Source organism: Schistocerca nitens, chromosome 4 (assembly GCF_023898315.1).
Source record: "Schistocerca nitens isolate TAMUIC-IGC-003100 chromosome 4, iqSchNite1.1, whole genome shotgun sequence".
In the NCBI taxonomy this organism is placed as follows: Eukaryota; Metazoa; Arthropoda; class Insecta; order Orthoptera; family Acrididae; genus Schistocerca; species Schistocerca nitens.
In genome coordinates, this window is record NC_064617.1 from 251,787,084 (window position 1) to 251,808,805 (window position 21,722).

Here is a 21,722-nt window from a genome sequence, read left to right on the forward strand (position 1 = left end):
AGGTGTACAGCTATTGGGTTTGCTGATGCCAGATCGTCTAGCCTGAGGATGCCTGAGGAGACGGCATAAAAGGGGCATTGAAGGAAATGGCTCATCGTCTGCTTAACACCATGCGCATAGGACACAACTTGATTATAGCAGTGTCCATTTTAACATGGCATTCTTACTTCGGCCAATTATCACACGAAGAATATCAAGTGATTTCCAAGTCGACAAAGGCAGACTGTTTCTTAGGGATTCTTCCTGTTTTGGTGGTATCCGATCGTTTAGCTCTAACATGCTGCCGTTGAAGTCTCTCTGTCTCTCTTCTTCCTTTGACTTCACTAAAAAGGCAGTACTAAAAATAAAGCTTTTCCTGTTGTGGAGACGTTGGGTATCAAGTTCACCCCGTGAAATGAGTGTTCATCAGCACTGACGTTGTTCCTTTCGAATTTGACTGTTACTGTCCGTCTGATGTCAGGCGGTCCTATTCCGGCTAAAACTTGAACCTTCTCGATTGGATACGGTATCAAGTATCCTGTCACCTGGCGGCAACTGTAATGAAGAGCAATGTCAATCTGTTTCGAGTGGCAGGACTGCTACGACACAGGGTAAGCATTTTCTCGTGCCGTGTAATCCACAAGGTTAAAGTCGATACCCGAAGCATTCCTCGTCTTGTGCCTTTGAATTTTTTTAAATTTTCGTGCTGTAACATTCATTCTGACACCGTCACATTGCTCCGTGTTCGTCAGACTTCTATCAGAAACAACACCAAGATATTTAGGGGCAAGACTGTGATCGAGACGAGTTCCCAGCCATGAGCCTTTTAAGTTGAAGTTGGTATACTTGTTGAGGATGTAGCAGGCACTGATTTCTGTTTTGCTAGGATTTGGCTTCGGCCTACTGTCGTCGTAATACTCTCCCAAGTCATCAATAGCAGACGATAGTTGTCTTTCGGAGCCTTCAAATGTCGTTTGCTGCATCGAGTGGGCCAGATCGTTTGCGTAAGTAAATGAGGTGCATCCCTCGTTAGGTGGTTGTTCGTTGGTGTACAAGTTAATGATATGGGAGCAAGAATACTTCTTTCATCGCCGACTTTTGGCATTCTGGACATTGCCAAAAGAACAGACACCTACGGAATCCGCAGCTGTGATAAATCTTATGTAAACTGAAGGGGGAGAAAGGAAAGGAATCGCAAGGATCTCATGTTATCGGCTGTATCGGGACTTTATGCAGCATCGTAGGCGACGAGTGAAAATGAGTGCGAAACTGCAAACTGGAACTCGAACCCGGGATCTCCTGCTTACTAGATAGTTGTGTAAACCCCTGTGCCATACGGACATGATTTTTATCGTAAATGCACGGACTATCCCTGGCTGACCCACACTCCCACCTAGCGCCACCTATACATAGTCCATTGTCCAGTGAGGCGAATCAGTTACATGAATGTGAGGTGTCTTTTCTTCGGACAGGTCATATAACTGATTCGCCTCAATGGGCAATGAAACCACAACCTTCAGTGCGTATGCACATTTACATTCGACCTCCAGTGGGAATCTAAAATTAGTGACCAAGGAGGTCATGGACGTGGACTATGGATGCGTGGAGTTCGGTGGGAGTGTGGGTCAGCAGGGCATCGCGCCGATATAGTCCATGAATTTGCGATAAAGACTATGTACGGTTGACACAGTGGTTTGCGCAGCTGTCTAGTAGGCAGAAGATCCCAGCTTCGAGTCCCCGTCCGGCACTCATCGCCGCTTATTCCGCACAAAGTCCCGATGCAGCTGTTATCATAACTTCCTTCCCTTTCCTTTCTTCCCCCCACGCCACCCACCTTCAATCTGCGTAAATAGAACCTTCTGTTGGTGAGCAGCTCTGATCTTTATAAATCTCTAATCTTTTGCAGTATTTAACGCCTTTGGGAGAAGTCTCCTAATGTTTATTGTGACGTAAACCGTACTCAGGTCAACGAAGGCAACATCGTTATACATGAACAATGATTCACAGCTGTATCAGTAGGTTTATTGATGAGGAGTTGGCCGAAATATATCTCGTGTACGGAGTCACTAAATGCAGTGAAAGTGCTGCACAACTATGGTATAATGAGGGCTGTCCTCGCAAACGACTGTCACAACGCAGTTCGTTTTCATTTACAATCGAACAATCTCAGACAGGCTTTTTGGTGACGCTCGAGTCCAGTTGGTATACATACTGTCTTCAGCTAACGGGACACACATAACTCATGTGACTTTCTTCATCGGATGAAAAAACAGTACACTAACCAATCGTACAAGAGCCGAAACTACATTTCATTTGGTCAGCCATTTCTTTTTACTTCGCTGTCACCTACCAGCATAGCCTTATGAAACTGTCCAATAAATTGTAATCAACAACGTGTACTCTGTCGATCTGGGATCCAAGGCGGCGTTCCGCGTAACTAGAGGCGAGACACTGGCGGCAGGTTTGTTGCTGCGTGGGAGTCCCGCACGGTTCCGTGTCTGGTCCGCTAAAACTGCTCCGCAGCGGCAGCGGCGGCGTCTTCAAGAGGCCGGTGTTTATTGTGGGAGCTCGGCGGCGACATCGGCGGTAACGCTGCTGGCAAAACAGGGCGGCGGCCGGCCAAAGGCGAGCGAGTCCGAACGGCCAGCTGTATATCACGCGACGCGTAAAAACCTTACCGCCTGAAATACGGGCTCGCCCACGCCGCTCTCTGCCGCGTGCGCGCCTCGAACTCCGACAGAATAATGGTCGAACTCCGCCCTATATTACCCTCTGATAAATTATTTAAATGCACCTCTAAGTGACCAAACTCTCCCGCTCTCTGTCTCCCTCTAGTTATTAGTAGGATCGGAGGACGGTACTTTTCGTTGGTCCTGCTATGCGACTTAACGTTTTAATATTAATACTTGCCGAGTTCTCGGTCAGAACCTACCTTCGTGCTCGCGGACGCACAGATGTTTGTGTAAATGTGTGTGTGTGTGTGTGTGTGTGTGTGTGAGAGAGAGAGAGAGAGAGAGAGAGAGAGAGAGAGAGAGAGAGAGAGAGGTGGGAAGGAGGGAGGTGTTCTCTGGTTACAGTGTGTCGGGTAAGACGCCCCTGCTCGAATGCAGATCAAACGCACCGTGAGTTATCGGCCATTAATTGAGACGTATTAAAAATAAAAAAGGTATCGGAAATGATTTAACCGGAGAGAGCGAGTTAGGCGCTCGGAATAAATTTCACGGTCTGTTGTCTGTAATTTTCTCCGAGGCGTCAAAACCGAAACGCGAGGCGCAGCTACCCTGCCGCCGCCTACGTTAACTGAGGGAACATTTTGTTGCACTTGCCGCTGGTTTCCTGTTCGGCCCGCGCATCATTTGAGAAGTTGATTTGAGTATTCACACAGTTGCGTCGTTTAGTCGAGTGTGACTGACTTGTGCTGCGACAGCGAGAGAGGAACTGTGGGTAGTATTAAAGTGAAAGTGCACCCCATAAATCTCATGAAATAGTGGACATTTACAATTTTATGAGCATTTCAGTGAATATATGAAGCGGGCTTTTTCGTGGGCATAAGAGGACTGTATAGTTTAATTTTTTCAATTGTTAGTATATGTAATAATTTCCATAAATATGTACATTAGCCCATAGATTCTACTAAGTGCCTACAACAAAAGTAGGAACATAATGTATAATTCAGTAGTCTATAATGGCAAAACAAATTTCCTAACAGTCAACTTCATGAATAAACCAAGGTGACAAAAGTCATGGGATACCTACTAATATCGTGTCGGACCTCCTTTTGGCCAACGTAGTGCACTAAGTCGACGTGGCATGGACTCAACAAGCAGGAAGTTACCTGCAGAAATACTGAGCCATGATGCCTCTATAGCTGTCCATAACTGCGGAAGTATTGCCGGTGCAGGATGTTCTGTACGAACTGACCTCTCGATTGAATCCCATAATGTTTGTTGGAAGTCATGTCGGATGATCTGGGTGGTCAGATCTGGCGCAATAATTGTCCAGAACGTTCTTCAAACAAATCGCGAAAAACTGTGGCCCGTCCATCCATAAAAATTCCTTGGTTGTTTGGAAACATGAAGTCCATGACTGGCTGCAAATAGCCTACAAGTAGCGGAAAATAACAATTTCCAGTCGACGATCGGTTCATTTCGACCCAGTCCAGTCCACGTTAACACAGGCCTTACCATTATTGAGCTACAACCAGCTTGCACAGTGGCTTGTTGATGACTTGGATCCATGGCTTCGTGAGGACTGCGCCACAACCAAACCCTATCATCAGCTCTTACCAACTTACTCATCTGACTAGGCCACGGTTTTCCAGTCGTCTCAGGTCCACCCGATATGGTCGCGATGCCAGGAGGGGCGTTGATTGCGATATCGTGCTGTTAGCAAAGCCACACGCGTCGGACGTCTGTTTCCATACCCCAGTATCCCGAAATTTCGCCGCGCTGTCCTAACGGATACGTTCATGATACACCCCACGTTGATTTCTGCGGTTATTTCATGGGGTGTTGCTTGTCTCTTACCACTGACAACTCAACGCAAACACCGCTGCTGTCGGCCGTCGACCATTGCATTATCCGTGGTGGGAGCTAATGCCTGAAATTAGGTGTTCTCGGTACACTGTTGCCACTGTGGGTCTCAGAATATTGAATTGCCTAACAACTTCCTAAACAGAATATCCCATGTGTCCAGCTCCAAGTACCATTCTGCGTTCAAAGTTTGTTAATTCTCATCGTACGGCTAGCGGCTATAATCGCGTCGGACACATTTTCCCATGAATCATGTGAGTATAAATGACAGCTTCGGTAATGCACTGCCTTTTATACCTTGTATACGCGATATTTCTGCCGTCTGTATATGTGCATATCGCTATCGCATGACTTTTGCCACCTCCGTTTATAATGAATCGACAGAAAAAGTAACACTTCTGACCGTATACAAACTCTTTATGAAACCATACTCTCGTAATATCTCTGCACCATTTTTTAATTACAAAAACAAACAGTGCAAGTAATGATATGCGTGTGTGTGACGTTCTGGGCAATGGAGAAGACAAAATACCTGTAAGTAAGTAAAACAAAAAAAAGAAATACCATCTTTAACATTACCATACAAAAAACGTTCAAAAATTCATTAATTTACCGGATTTTCCGGTTTCAGTACGGGGCTATTCAAGAAGAAGAAACTGATTTCAAACTCTTATTATATGGAAGCTAAAAAAGCTAGAAACACAATTCCAACGGTCTTGGAAATGGAATAGTTCCAATTTTTCTGTTTTCAATGTGAACACCATATGTTTACAACAAAAATCTAAACGGTGACTCATTTCCTGCCACACGCGAAGCAGCTGGTCTCTCGTTGTCGAATTCACAGCTTCAGCAATGCGATATCGCAGACTTTCAAGAGTGTCAGGCATAGCGAGGATAAGGACTCGGTCTTTAAAGTAACCCCAGAGTTAATAGTCACAAGGCGTGAGCCCCGGAGACCTGGGAGGCCATTGGCGATGAAGTTCATCTTCTGCTCCTCTTCTTCCAATACAACCTATTTAAATGGTGACATTCAGGCAACGTCTGACGTGCTTAGTGCAATGAATGTTTGAAATCTGTTCCTTCTTTTTGAATAGCCTAATAAAAGGACAATACAATAGAGGCAGAAAATCACGCAGGTAAACATCCCAAAAAATATTGATGTAAACAAATGCTCTTGAAAATGAGAACAAATCCTCGAAACGTGTTTTGCTAAACATGAAAAAACATGTAACTGGAACAGTTTTTCCTTATTTACATCATCAATGTCACAGCCATAGGCTTACCTTAAATATCGATTAAGATAAAAAAAATTACCTTCCATTCGGAAAGTGGATGCAAAAAAATGGTTCAAATGGCTCTGAGCACTATGCGACTTAACTTCTGAGGTCATCAGTCGCCTAGAACTTAGAACTAATTAAACCTAACTAACCTAAGGACATCACACACATCCATGCCCAAGGCAGGGTTCGAACCGGCGACCGTAGCGGTCGCTCTGCTCCAGACTGTAGCGCCGAGAACCGCACGGCCACTCCGGCCGGCAAAAGTGGATGCACTCAGCGACTGTTTGTGACTTATAAATTATAGAGTGCAGAAATCAGTCGTCTTTTTTAGGTTTTATTATGCAAATTCAGATTTCGGCTAGTAGCTAGCCATTCTCAATGCGCTATTTTTTATTCTCAATGCACGTAAGTCCCTGTCGTTCGAGCGTAAGTCACAGTTCTTTGAATACTGTGACTGAAATCCGAACGACAGGGACTTCCACGCATTGAGAATAAAAAATTGTGCATTGAGAATGGCTAGCTACTAGCCGAAATCTGGATTTGTATAATAAAATCTGAAAAGGACGACTGAGTGCTGAAAAAGTTACTTTAAAATAGCTGAAAAATCTGCGAAAATATGACCGGGAAGGATTATTTGAAACGTGATCCTTGTAGAAGTTTCATGTGGCAAACGACGGCTGTTCGTTGATGAAGGGACTCTATTCTTAAAATATTTCGGATACTATGAAACGTCCCCTTAGAAAAATTATACATGACTGTGCTTAAACTGACACACAATATTTTTGGCGCAACGCAATCTGACTTTCAAAAATCCCTACAAAAGAATGGCCCTGACTAACATTAACCAATACCTTTCACAAATCACTTACGTCACCAAAATTCTTCGTTAGTCGAACTACTGCAATACAGCGAGCGCCACTACTGCCAGCTAAATAAAAGATTCAAACTACTGAAGGCACTAACTACTGATAGGCATAGTTAGCAAATGAAAGATTTTGATAGAGAACAAACAATGTATTTACCTTAATAGTGTTCAAAAGTCATAATATATATAGCAGTTCATGACATCCAGTCTTACAAATTTCAAAACTCCGCCATTTCACCTCCAACTGCGCAACGTAACGCGCTGTTAACAGCCAACTGCCCAACACTACAATGGCAAATTCCAACAATGCCACCCAGCCACAGACTGCACACAGCACAGCCAGTGATTTTCATGCAGAGCTCTACGTGGCGTTACCATTAAAAAAACCTAAACAGCCTACTTACAACTATAGAGTCACATAGTGAAGTTGTAATCTCCCTCCCTCCATCCCCCCTCCCCCTCCCAACCACCGTCTCTCTCTCTCTCCCTTTCTCTCTCTCCCTTTCATACACACTTAAATCTCCTATCCCTCTTTTTCTCACTCTACCTAATTTGTGTGCTATTTAAATCGACACAGTGAAGATCAATTGAACTAGTCATTTCTAAAATTAAAGATCAGCTGAATCGTCAATTTCTAAATTTAAGTCAAATTTCTTTTGACAACAGCTGTTGGTGCTGACAGAGGAAACCAACAATATTTTCATTTATTTCGGAAATTTCCTTTCTCCGGTGCACATGGCGAATATGGAGGAAATTTTACATTTTAAGAGAAATAGAACAGCGAATGAATGTAGTACTCAGTCCATTGCTGAAAGGCCCTTATCTCACAGATTTCGGAAGCTTGTAACCTCTCAACAAAAATATTCCGTAACCTCCCTACAGAGAAAAATATAATTATTTATATCATTCACATTCTGCGTAGGCTACTAACAGATAAATGAATTCCATAGCCTACCAATAATACAATGAGACGAATCTCTCAATAAAATTGTGGCTCACTTATAACCTTTCAATAATTGACTGTGAATGTAAACTGGTAAATTTTTGGACGTCAGCAGTGCTGCGTCATGGTCCTGAAAGATCATTCTGAATAAATAGAAAATTCTTACCTCAATAAGGTCACCGGATAACGCATATATATCTGCTCCTATATGAAACTTAACTTTTCTGGCACAGTCCAGTGCAATGCTGGCCGATAGATCTGTCATGTATAAAAAGAAACAACTGAATTTTCTTTACAATAATCGGGATGACCATGGATTGGAGAAATTAGTGAATTCTTTAAATTGAGATGAAAGATTGTCAAAAGTTACTTTTTATGAGAAAGATTATTATTAAGAGATTTTTTTAAAAACATTTACATGGGACTTGATATAACAATACTACATATGCGCAAGGCTGCTTTTACCTTATATTACGAGTACAACGCTCAGGCACCGCCATCGCTCCCCACAACCGGCCCAGCCAACTCCATACACGCGACAGCTCGCTAGCAACTACTTACTCCTACTGCTACACAGTTCCTACTGCTGACAACACTGCTCTCTGGTCTCAGATTCTCTTATAGCTTACATATCGCAGGCAGCGCGTGACCAATCCATCGAAATTACATCTGCTCGAGTGCGCTAGCAACAAATTCCTTAATCATGGAGCTCTTACAAGCTTGCAACTTTTTCCCAGTGGAATGTACTGAGTTACATCTGTCGTAGAATATACAGTACTCTGTGATGAAAATAAAAAATTGTTCTGGTACCAACAGTTTGTTTTACAAAAATTTTTAGCGTTTTTCTCGAAAGTAGAGTCTTCGGGATCAACTCTCTGAAGCTTTATGTTATCTCAGTACGATAGGTACAGAAAAACTGAATGAAGATGACTGAATGCAAATTCCAAGTGAGTGCTAATTCAGACACATAGCCGGCCGCGCTGGTCTCGCGGTTCTAGGCGCGCAGTCCGGAACGGTGCGACTGCTACGGTCGCAGGTTCGAATCCTGCCTCGGGCATGGCTGTGTGTGATGTCCTTAGGTTAGTTAGGTTTAAGTAGTTCTAAGTTCTAGGGGACTGATGACCACAGCAGTTGAGTCCCATAGTGCTCAGAGCCATTTGAACCATTTTTTTCAGACACATATCAACTAAAATATTTTATGGATGAGAGACGTAGAAATTGGTAACGAGCTGAAAAGAAGTTCTTTTCTTTCTGTTTTTTTTTTTTTTTTTTTTTTACTACTGCTTCTTGTTCACTTAGAATAGTGAAAGCATCACTGAACTCACAATGTCGTTTCTTGTTTACAATTTCACATTGAATTTACAAACGTATCAACCGCTATTAACACAATATGTAAACAGTGAAATACGTAGTTTACAGTCGAAAGAATATTGTGCTTTTCTGGAAAGCTAGCAGAAACATTCCCAAGAAAATTATCGAGACGAAATGAAATCACTATGAGTGTCCTTTCCTCACGACGGTTCTATCTGTCATAAATGTATTCTTTTCCAGGATGAGTGAAGGATAAAAGGACCTCTCTTGCGTCTTCGAAACGGTAAATTATAAACAACATGAGAATCTGATATGCGTCGCTATGATGATGATCTACTTCTTGGTAAAAAAAAAATGGGAATGCGCAAAATAGATGTGCCTCATGTACCTCTCTTATAATATATCCAACATCAACTTCCGGTAAGAAATAATTGCCGGTTGCTGTGGCCAAGCGGTTCTAGGCGCTTCAGACTGAAACCGCGCGACCGCTACGGTCGCAGGTTCGAATCCTGCCTCGGGCATGGATGTGTGTGATGTCCTTATGTTAGTTAGGTTTAAGTAGTTCTAAGTTCTAGGGGACTGATGACTTCAGATGTCCCATAGTCCTCAGAGCCATTTGAACCATAAGAAATAATTCGTCCCATGGAGCAAGATGCGGTAAAGTAAACTCTAGAAACACGATGTAGATTAGCATGTCTAGGGTTGTCATCCGACCATATATTGGGACCGTCGCACTTATGGACGGACTTCTCCCGGAATTCCGGCAAGATTCAATTTTGTTCCGAGTTTGCGAACTACTGTTAAGAGCTTGGTTCATCTATTGAAGTAACGCCATCTCTTAGCGCAACATGTAAATTCAGCCTTAGGTTTGCTTATGTCAACAGGTTTATGTTGACAAAGTCGTCTCACAGATGGCGTTGCTCGTTGTGTATCCTGTATCAACGATGGAAGCACCATAAGGATCAAAGTTATAGCAATTATTAAAAATATTCTCGCATCACACTCCGTGCCCGAATGTATAAACCAATAGCAAGAAGTTTCATTTTACGACATAGGCAGCGACGCAACAAACTACGAGACTGAAAAGATGTTTGCTTTATTTGTTCAATACTTTATTGAAACTGACGGAATGCAACAGAAGCAGCTGAAGTTTAATTCCCTGAATAACGGAATATCGGAGATAATGTCTAGACACTTTAAGACAACTGCAAATTACATTAGATAAATTAATGACTTTTTATTGTGACAGTACCAGTAGCAATTTCGGAGGGCTTCATCCACGCGGACAGTGGAATGTGTTTCAGCAAATTAAAGAAGAACAAGGAGAAAATGTAGAATTTAATGCTCTGCCCATATTTTCCACAATACTACACTGGTGTCCAAAATTAAAGCAACAAACCGCGATTTCCCCGATCGGTGTGTGATTCGCGATATAATCATACAGACTGTCAACAGACGTCCGTACGCTCGTGTTCTGCTTGGAAGATGGCAGTGCGGTCAACGGACAACCACGTCAGTGATGACGTCAGGGCACCTATCAAAACGAGGCGCTGTTTGCTTTTTAGTTCCACATCCACAGTCGCCGTGTACACAGTCACAGACTGTACAATATGGCACAGAGAAGACGCCTAGCAGACTATCTACGGTGAAGAGCCATAAGGAGAATGGAAGAAGGACGGTAGCAAACTGGTATGGCCGTATAGCTTTACGTGAATCGTTCTGTTGTTTCTCGGATGTGGCAACCGTCTATAGAGACCAAATCTGTACTCCAAAGACCAGAGCAGGGCCGACCACGTGTGAAAGCAGAAACAAAGGACCGTTACTTGTCTCTAAGGGCACAAAGGTACCGCCTTAGTACTGCACGGCAACTGACATCTGACTTCTCAACATCCACTGGACGTGTTGTTTCGAGGAAAACGGTGTACAAGAGATTTCGGCAGAGCGGCCTTTATTGTCAGAGACCTGCTGTATGGATACTTCTGATGGGTCTTCACAGAAGGGAACGTCTAGAGTGATGTCATCAACATGTCACTTGGACGGTCGAACAGGGGCCAATATCCTTTACAAAGATGAGTCCCGATTTCGTCTGGAGAGTGATTCTCAACGGACTGGCATCTGGAGGAAACGCAGAACACGATTTCGGGATCCAAACATTGTGGAAAGAAACCGATATCGAGGAGGATCCCTAACGGTGAGTAGGGATTATGTTGGCCACTCGAACACCTCTTTATTGCATTGTATGGATGAATCGGAAAGGTTTAACAGCTGTCAGGTATCGCGACGAGATGTTAGGACTTCATGTGTGGTTGTTGTGAGTTGCTATGGGCCCAGACTCCCTTCTAATGGATGATAATGCACGATCTCATGGAGCACAGGTGGCTGAGGTGTTCTTGGAAACGGAAGATGTTGCAGGTATGGCGTGACCGGTCCCCAAATTTGAACCCCATACAGCATGTATGCGATGCATTAGGGAGACGAGGTGCATGACGTCAGCATCCACCAAACACTCTCCAAGGCTTGCGAGCAGCTCTACAAGAAGAATGGGCGTTATTGTTGCAACATGACATTGATAACATCATTCACAACATGCTCCGTCTTTGTGAGGCCTATATTACTGCCGTAGATGGTCACACTATACACTCAGCATATAACCAGTTGTCAGAATGTGTGTGTGCAAATCTGTCAAGTTGGAAAAAACGAACAACATTTTGGTCTGCCGTTATCCATGTTGTAGTTGTTCACGTTCTGTATTCTTTATATAGTTTCTACTTTACTATGACCTGTTTATATTGTTTTGTGGGAAAATAAACGCAGCCTTGCAAAATTTCCGTTTAGTGCTTGAATTTTCGACACCAGTGTATATCAAGCGCTGCTGGAGTCTTAACTGTCGACATTGGAATAATCGTTATGAAAATACTTAATTATTTTTCAATGTACACAATACAAACAGAGAAGCTGAAATAGTTCTGCTTATACGTTGATCTCAATCATCAGACTCCTCTGTCTCACCCAAAACAAGATGGTTGTCGTTAATGCCCGCAGCTGAGAGAGCTCTTAAGCTTTGGATTTCATTAAAACAATTTTTTGATGCCAAAGACAGGTCACCCAAAATAATCTCAGATTTTTCTGTAGTCCGATCAGTGAAATTTACTTCATGTTTCTGCAGTCAAATTTGGCCCCATTTGGAAAAAAAACATAAAAAATATGAAAGGTGATTACACCATAACCACGAAAAATACCCCATGCCACAACACCATCTCCTTTGAACTTCACTGTTGGCACTGTACATGACGGCAGGTAACGTTTTCCAGGCGTGCACCAAACCCAAAATCGTCCACCACATTGCCACAGGGTACAGCGTGATTCATCACTTCAAATCGCTGTTTTCAGTCATCCAAAGTCTAATAGCGACTCTCTTTACACCATCCGAAATTACGCTTAGCAATGACTCCAAGAATATATGGTTTACGGGCTGGTTGACAATTGTACCCCACTGTTTTTAACTCGCCACATTCGGTCATTGTGTTAGCTGAAGTGCTGATAGCACTTTGCAACTCGCTAGTAATTCCTTCCACTTGTTTCATGCGATTTGTAGTAACCACCATCCACAATGACTGCCGTGCTGCAGTACATGAGGTCTCCCTGTCAGTCGCTAGAAATACATTTCTTGCATTAGAATATGAATAGTGTTGCACTCCACATGACTAATAGGTCGGAAAATGTACCGCTCTAACATTGTAGCTTGTTTTATGTGCAGAACCATGCAGCCTTAGGAGAGCATGTGTTTATGCAATTTTGTCATATGAAGACATGTTGGAGACCGTGGCTGTTTTTGAAGACAAATGTTGATGTTTTTAGGGCAGCAACCAGCCACAAATTTACTTTGAGTTCCTTTATTCAAAGGAAACCGTTACCGGTTTCGAATCGTTGCGATTCATCATCAGACGGATTTACACGCTTTCTTTCTACATTTGGTGTGTTTTTATAGATAAACTGTCGTGAAATTTATCTATAAAAACACACCAAATGTAGAAAGAAAGCGTGTAAATCCGTCTGATGATGAATCGCAACGATTCGAAACCGGTAACGGTTTCCTTTCAATAAAGGAACTCAAAGTAAATTTGTGGCTGGTTGCTGCCCTAAAAACATCAGCATGTGTTTATATTCTCTCTTACAAATAGGGCCTACCTTCTTGGTACTGACCTCAGACACTAGAACACTACTTTACGATTGATAGCACAGTTGATTTACATAAAATGCTTAAAACGTCATCCTTCGGGATCTCCATCATGCATAAAATGACCCGTTTCTTCTTCTTAATCGTCCATTATCACAACACTTTCATATCTACTACGATAAGGTTGAGAGGCACCCACATACCTTGCTCATACTGTGGCATCAAGCAGTCAGGCCTGCAAGATGATTGGTCTGCCAAGCGAGTGGATTCATTCTTATTTCTCGCAAAAACATCAATGACTGATCATGAGCTCCAGTACCCACAGTTAAACTACAAATTATTCTCCTGTTTGAATATTACGCAACGGAAACGGATAACGCACATCTGACTATTAGTAATTTACACAACTCTGACTGTTCACTATGCACTGGCAATGCCACATTTTCTTTCTTACCCAACGGCTTTGATCAACACGTGGCCATCGCACTGAATATGAATGGCGCACACATTATAAATTCTGGATATCATGACTACACATTATTCGAAGAACAAGGCCACCAATCTTTTTTTCTTTTCACTATCCTTTTTATTCCGATAAATTATATTATGATTCAAAGATTAAACACACCATTACATTTTATACAACAATTACACGTGAGAAACTCCACCCAGTGGGCATGGCTTTACATTGGTGATTCTCTATCTTATGGTCTCGTAATTATTTAACGCTACAGAACACTTTCTGGATAGGATGGTGGATCTTTTGCTATCTCACACTTCGACTCTCACACCCATCATCACGAAAATTTCCTCCAGACCGAGCGGTACAAAAAGGAACAACCATAACCCACTGCCTCTGAACCTATCTTGCTACTCTCCCATGCAAACCACACATACTTAAATTACATGAAATACATCACACTGACAACATAGAATACGTCACAAAGAATAGTCGTAACGTTAGAATCACATCACTTTCAGCTTTCCCACTTCAATCAGTATTCATCCCAGTTTCACAAGACACTGCCCCACTTCGTAACTCTTATTTCCTACTACGAACTCTGGAGGATATGTGCACGTCTTCCTGTGCAATGCAAGCCAAGTGGCAGTTCTGGATAGATGGCTGACTTACCTTATAGTACCAACTCATAGTACACACGCCAGTAATTCAGCTTAACCTTTGCACTCGGAAGTATTTCAACATAGTACTAGCACTCGCAATTATTTAAACTTAGTACTAGCACTCGCAAGTATTTCAACTTATTCCTACACGTGGTTTCACTGACAGTTGGTCACTTCCGAAGATTACTACGATCCCCTAATACTACCTGCCTGTCATTTAATTCTCCCCCCAAAAGTTCCTGAAATAGAGAAATAATTATTCCAAACTACTCTTAAGTATTTCACATGCATACCATTTTCTCCACACTTTGTCTTTACGGAGCACACCTAAGACAGGTCTTACCAACACAAGATCCAGCGCCAGAGTGCTGAAACATGGCCGTTCTTCAGGTCATCTCGCACCTCAGCCGAGGTGGGGGAACACCATGCTAACGTATTGGTCAGCCACATTTCAGGCGCTCAAAGCTCAGGTAAATTTCATCTCTTTGGTTCCACCAAAGGTGACCAAAGGACCGTCTCAAAGATGATCATATATTGCACATCCACTATCTGCGGTTAGCAGACGACCGTACATTCATTCATTTCACAGATCTCACCAAATTGGATGTAGGGATTTATTTTGTGGGAGTGCACATGTAATCAATTAAATAAATAAATTGTCATTCTTTCCTACACTGGTATCCGGCTTCAGTGTATTAAGTGAAATTGAGTTATTATTACAAAAAATATGTTGTTCTGACAAGAATAACGAAGAATATTGTACCTATTTTCAATGTCGGGAGGTACTGTACCCTTTGAAGGGGTGCTAACCTCCTCGACATGCACTCATCTGGAGAAATCTTGTGCACGTGGATGGGTGCTGTGAGTAATATTGGTGCGGAACAGCAGTTACGGACTCAGCTCGATCTGCTCCTTCATGAGAAGTGGAATGTAGCAGTCTAGTTCTTGTCAGCTGTAGATTAAATTAGTAGTTGTGTTGCAGGGAGGGTTTGTCAAAAACGATGCGAGGATATCTTTCAATCTCTAACTTTATCCTAAAAATGCGAGTATGCTCTGTGATTCCCATTCGCATACGGAATGATCATAAATTGCGCCCTATGATCGAAGTGCTAGAAATATGTAGGACGCTGTCTGGTATACTTTGGTGAATATAATTAACAATGAATGGTCATACTGTACAGTCCTCTACCTACATACGCAGTCTAGTATCTGTCACTTGCAAAATAGTGGAGGGGCGGTTTTAGCGATTATACAGGAATTAGAAAGCAAGCTGCGACGCCATTGGTCGCCGTTGAAATTACGGACAAACTGGTAAAATTGCTAAAGTTGATCGCACTATAAACTGTGATGCTTTTTACATCATATCAACGGTGTCGTTTCCATCCCATCCGTCCACTGGTACGCTGTTGATTACCACGTAATGAGTGACTGACATAGCTTGTTTTGAGATGGAGAACCATTCCAGGGATGGCTAGCACCAAGGCAGTGATTGCGTTCATGACTGCAATATGAGGAATCAATCGAAGTGGAACACAGAGCCATCTGCTATCCTGTCACTGTGAAAGGTACTTTTAAATATAGAGGCTGTCAAACACCTTTGGACAGCTGTTTGGAAACGCTCCACATGCCACTCTTTCAGTTTCCATATGCTCTGAATGTCATTTACTTAAAATCATCCTGTGTGTGTGTGTTGTGGGAGCAGCAACAACATGATTTATACTGTGCAATCTCCAGCTTTCACTGAGAGATGGATCGAGAAGTGTTAATGTCAGTTTAGAACCTGACACAAACCTTGGACTTGTGATGGAGAAAACAAAATGTATGACGGTGAACAAAGCTGTGTCATACACTGCTTGGATGTGTTACAGCAGAAAACAAAACACAGCATGTCAAACCACAACACAGGGCACAGGGACGCTCTCTCATGACTGATAGTCTGTGGGACATGGTCCTCCTTCGACTTAGACCACTGAGTGGATCAATACCTGTATGTTTAATGGGGTCGGCGCATATGTTTGATGCTATCACACAGATGGAAAACAGGGACATGGTAACATCTTATTGAGTTCTCTACTGGATGATGTTAGCAGTGTTTTTACAGTTTGTAGTTTTTCATTCTCTGTTGGATGCTACAAAATAATGATGAACGAGAGAATGTTTGGGTGACAAATGTGAATGCACCTTGAGAGAGACACAAGTCTGTTTCAAATTGCAGTAGCTGTATGTAGTTTGGAGACATACCACAATGCAGCAGCAAAATCATCGCCCTTCTCCCAGTTCCCATTAACTGCTTGTTCTGTCTGTTCCTACTAGCGATCACCGTGTGTATTCAATGTTGCACTATTTGTATGGTAGACGATGTCATTCAGAAGCAATACCATAGCATGGATATCGTTAATGATACTTGTGTCTGCCGGTAGAACCAAGACTGCTTGTGTCAGTAACATAGCCGTTGCAGTCATGTTTCTAACATCTGGTGGTTTGTAAGACGATTTCTCTCTGTTCCTAAGACACAATGGTACCACTTGCAAGAAAAAATATCCATGGCGAATTTTGGCTCAATATTGTTTTGTATCGCCAGAATTCAGTTATTGGGGAAGAAATACTTACAAGGGAACCTCCCCATCGCACCCCCCTCAGATTTAGTTATAAGTTGGCACAGTGGATAGGCCTTGGAAAGCTGAACGCAGATCAATCGAGAAAACAAGAAGAAGTTGTGTGGAACCGTGAAAAAAATTAGTAAAAATACAAACTGAGTAGTCCATGTGCAAGATAAGCAATATCAAGGGGAATATGAGCTCAGGAGTGCCGTGGTTACCGTGACTAGCTGCGGAACGAGAGGTCTTGGGTTCAAGTCTTCCCTCGACTGAAAATTTTACTTCCTTTATTTTCGCAAAGTTATGATCTGTCCGTTCGTTCATTGACGTCTCTGTTCACTGCAATAAGTTTAGTGTCTGTGTTTTGCGACCGCACCGCAAAACCGTGCGTTTAGTAGACGAAAGGACGTGCCTCTCCAATGGGAACCGAAAACATTTGATCGCAAGGTCATAGGTCAACCGATTACTCCATGGGAAAACACGTCTGATATATTCTATACGACACTGATGACGGCATGTGCGTCACATGACAGGAATATGTTGTCGACCCACCTAACTTGTACACTTAGTGAATGGGTAAAAAGATTCTTCTACCTTGCCCGATTTAGGTTTTCTTGTGGATGTGATAATCACTCCCAAAAAAGTGATGAAAACTTAAGAGTTTGTCACATAAACTGAAAATAAAAAATTAAACTTTTACCCGAGGGAAGACTTGAGCCCAGGACCTCTCGTTCCGTAGCTGCTCTCGCTAACCACGGGACCACGGCGCTGCTTGACTCCCAGTGTCCTTGATGTTGCCTATCTTCGTATGGACTACTCAGTTTGTATATTTTACTAATTTTTTTCATAGTTCCACACAACTTCTTCCTGTTTTCTCGATTGATCTGTGTTCAGTTTTCCAAGGCCTATCCACTGTGCCAACGTATAATTAAATCTGACGGGGGTGCGATGGGGAGGTTCCCTTGTTAGTAGTAGGGGGTGTGCGATAGTTTCGCTGTGATCAGCAGGCTCAAAATGTACCTGTACGTGTACTGTGGCCAGTGTTCCGACATGTACAAAGAGAATGATTATGTCCTGTCATAGGGAAGGTATGGATTTGATGTGGAAAACTGCAATATCCGAATGGGGAATGAAAGTTTCTTTCACGTGAGAAATTATGTCCAATCATAAGAAAGGTATAGATATTTATATTTCCAGAGCCACAGCCATCAGGACCGGGTATTTCTGATACTACATTCATTGTCGAATGTCACCAGAATGCGACTGCAATCGTGACATTTAATTGTAAGTACAGTGATAGGATATATGTGGCTGGTTTACTAGGACGATTCTGCCTGGGATGTGGAAGCATGCGTGTTGCGGCAGTAGCCTGTGGCTGAAATAATTGACATTGCCAGCTTACGGCGGGAACCATCCGAAATGGGGAGGCACCTGCAGCACAGGAATGTAGTTGACCTAACCGTGTCGCACTCTAGGCGACTGAATAGCGAACTAGAACTCAGTATGTGTTGGGCAGCCTTTGTGATCACGTGTGTTCTCCGTGAAAATGTGAAAAGAATCAGTATGGATGTGTGTTTGTGCTGGACCATTATTCCCTCCCATGTAAATTGTCGAATTCTGCATATTTCCCGGCTTTATTTGGTGGAGAGGACACCGATTGTGGTGTGTGTTGTGTGCATCTAGATGGTGAAAGAAAGGCGGAAGACATGTTTGCTGGTTTTCTAGACATGAGGAACAGCTTAGTTGAGTTTGTAAAGTAGCAGCATGATTTGGAATATGTTACATCATTGACATCAGTATTCATGAGTGGAACTACCAATTTCTGCTATCTTTTCAAGTTTCTACATAAATATCTTCACAGACGAGATAAGTTTCTGGTTACTTAGTGGTTTGTAACATGTTCCACCTTGCTGAACCTCTCTAAAGTTTTGGGTTTGTAGAGAAATAATTTCCACTCTTTATCTTCGGAATTATACTCTGCAAGCGATCGGTAGCGAACTGTTATGTGCTTGATATAGAGAACAATCACGTAGATGGTATGATATTCTGGCAAACCACATGAAAATGCATATGTTCTTGTAACTCCACAGTATGGATATGGGTATAGAAAGTGATGTGTCGGCAGCTGGGCCAACACCTTGTAGATAGAGGTGGCTTAAAGGGCACGCGAGACTAACGCAGACGGGCGTGAAGTACTGGAACAGGATACGTAATTAATGCTATGAAGAAAAGAACGGAGCTTCTCATATACTTATCTTTAATGTCTTCTTGTACATCTCTATGGTGAACACAAGTGAGACTCTAATTACAATCACTGTAAGGCTAATGGCGCCTTGCTAGTTCGTAGCCATTAATTTAGCTGAAGGCTATTCTGTCTCTCGGCTAATGAGAGAGAAAGGCTTCGTACGTCTAGTCGCTAGCTCTGTCGTCCGTACAACTGGGGGGTGAGTTCGAGTCAGTCTCTCGAGACCTGCCTTGTGGTGGCGCTAGGTTTGCGATCACACAGTGGCGACACGCGGGTCCGACATGTACTACAGGACCGCGGCCGATTTAAGCTACCACCTAGCACGTGTGGTGTCTGGCTGTGACACCACAGAAAGTGTGGCAGGAAGCAAGCAGGTCGGTGCCAGAAACGGCAAAGTCTTTGTGCTGGGAGGGGGGTGGGGAAGGGGGAAGGAAACCAGCCCAGACTTTGAACAATAGTTCAGAGAGTGACCACTTTGCATTGAGTGTTCTCTGATCCCGTGTCGGGCCAGCATGTGTGTGGGGGCAGTTCACTCATGGCTGTTGGCTGTGGCGAATGACTGACGGACCTTGTGAGGAATATCTAGTGCTGTGACTGTATGTACAGTGCATATGCCTATGTTTTTTCTTTCGGATCTGTCAGTCTTCTTGGTATATGTAGGAGTTTCTGGTGGTCGACAGCTATCTGCAGGATGCAGAAGTGATGATTTTGTAAGGTGCAGGATACGAATTGTGTTTCCTGCATCGATGTGGTATGTGGTGATATGGCCCAGTTGGAGATCAGTTTCAAGCTGAATATTTCAAGCTTCCCTCAACAATAGCATAGCAGTGTAACTGAAGAAGTGACTTTGGCAATAGTTTCCATATTTCATGATCTTTAAATCACTTTTGCAATGGTTCAACTGTCAGTGCAATATGACTGGTATATTTTTCGACCTGCACAAAATAGTTTTACTGCAGAAAGTCTCGTAATTTATCTGTGTGCAGAAAGTGGCGGACAGTGCTGCCTCACCAGCAGCAGCAGCAGCAGTGTGGTAGGTAAATTTAGTAAGAGGCAATCAGAATGCTCCATTGATAAGACATCCTTTGTGCAGATCATAGGAGCCTCTACAGACTGGTTCGAACAAGACAGGGGCAAGATATCTACAGAAAGTTCAGTGAGTAACGTGATATCTTGTTTGTTCTAGTATTTAGAGACATGTTCAAGTAGATCATCCACCTTTGCCGGGCTGCTGTCCCTCATCCATCATTGTGGCTTTTGAGCATCTCCAGACCAGCTGTAGGACACCGAAAATTCACTGAAAATTCCCATCATTTTTTTGTCTGTAGGACAGTCGTTCGAATTCTGTTTGTGTAATTGTTCTGATTTTCCCATATGTGCTTAGGCACCAGCGTGGGCTTCGATAAGTGAGGAAAAAAACTTCCCTGACTCCAGGAGCTGCAAATATAAAACTAGGCCCATTCACAGTTTCAGAGAAGTGATGAACACCACAGAAGCTGTAGGACTCAGAAATGTTTCTCTCTCTCTCTGGCACTGCCTTCACACAAGTAGCTAAAACTCGAAAAGTGGCGAGCGTTCTGTTCAGAGGTACAGAGACATTTATTTCGACTTCCAAATATCGTCGTTTTGGCATGTAAAATCAGATATTGCAACTGATATCTGTTTGAGGAACTGTTTGCCACAAAAGTGTATCAGGAAGGTTTTACAAGTGTGCAGCGATCTTTTTAGAGTCCATGTTCGAGTGCGGCAGTATACATCGTTTATTTTGTTTAAATAAACAATGTATACTGTACTTATGTCCATCCTGTCTGGCAGCCCAACACTGAGTTCTTTTACAGCCAATTTCACGATGGGGGAGAGAAGGTGAGAGGAGCAGTGTATACAAAATAGACTTACATCCATCCTATCCGATAGCCAAGCAGAGACTGAGTCCTTTTCCTGGCAATTAACAGATGGGGGAGGGGAGGGGGAGGGGAGGAGGAGGTGGAGTGGAGGGGTGTTAGTTTAGTGTAGGCAGCCCAGCAGACCTATTTTCCTGCCTTGACGTCGCTGCGACGTTGCCGCTTGTATGGCCGCCATCTTGAATTCTCCATTTTGAATAAATTTTGCGACAGTGCACAGTTGAGCCACACATACGTTGCCCTACTACTGGTGCAAGTTTATGTCAATGACTGAGTTAATCGTCGGAATATTATCTTTATGAATACAAACTAAAATCGAATTTATTTTGCTAGAATACACTAATTTTGTGATTTCATGTAGTGTGTTAAAGACAATGCGACATTGCTTTGCTTCTGTCGATAGGTTTAAATTATATTCTTTTCCATCAAACCTGAATTTATGAACTTTCTTTGTGATTTGGGTGCGTAGTCAGTACATTCTGATTTCGTTTTGTTTACAAACAAAAATGAGTAGAAAATGGTTCAACCCTTCTGAATACGTCAGAATGCCTAATAGGCTGAGGACTATGCACTCTCAACACTCTGTTGAAGACAGTGAGGTCAAGCTTGCTGCAGCTCTAGAACATCAGGCTTTAACTCGTTCTTCGGAAACTCCTTCCAAAAGGGAGGCGTGACGTCACTCTGTTCGAGAGCGTCATGACTTTTCTTGCTCCTCAGAACCCTTGAGTCACAGAGGCTTAAAATTACTTCCCTCCAATGCAACGTCATAG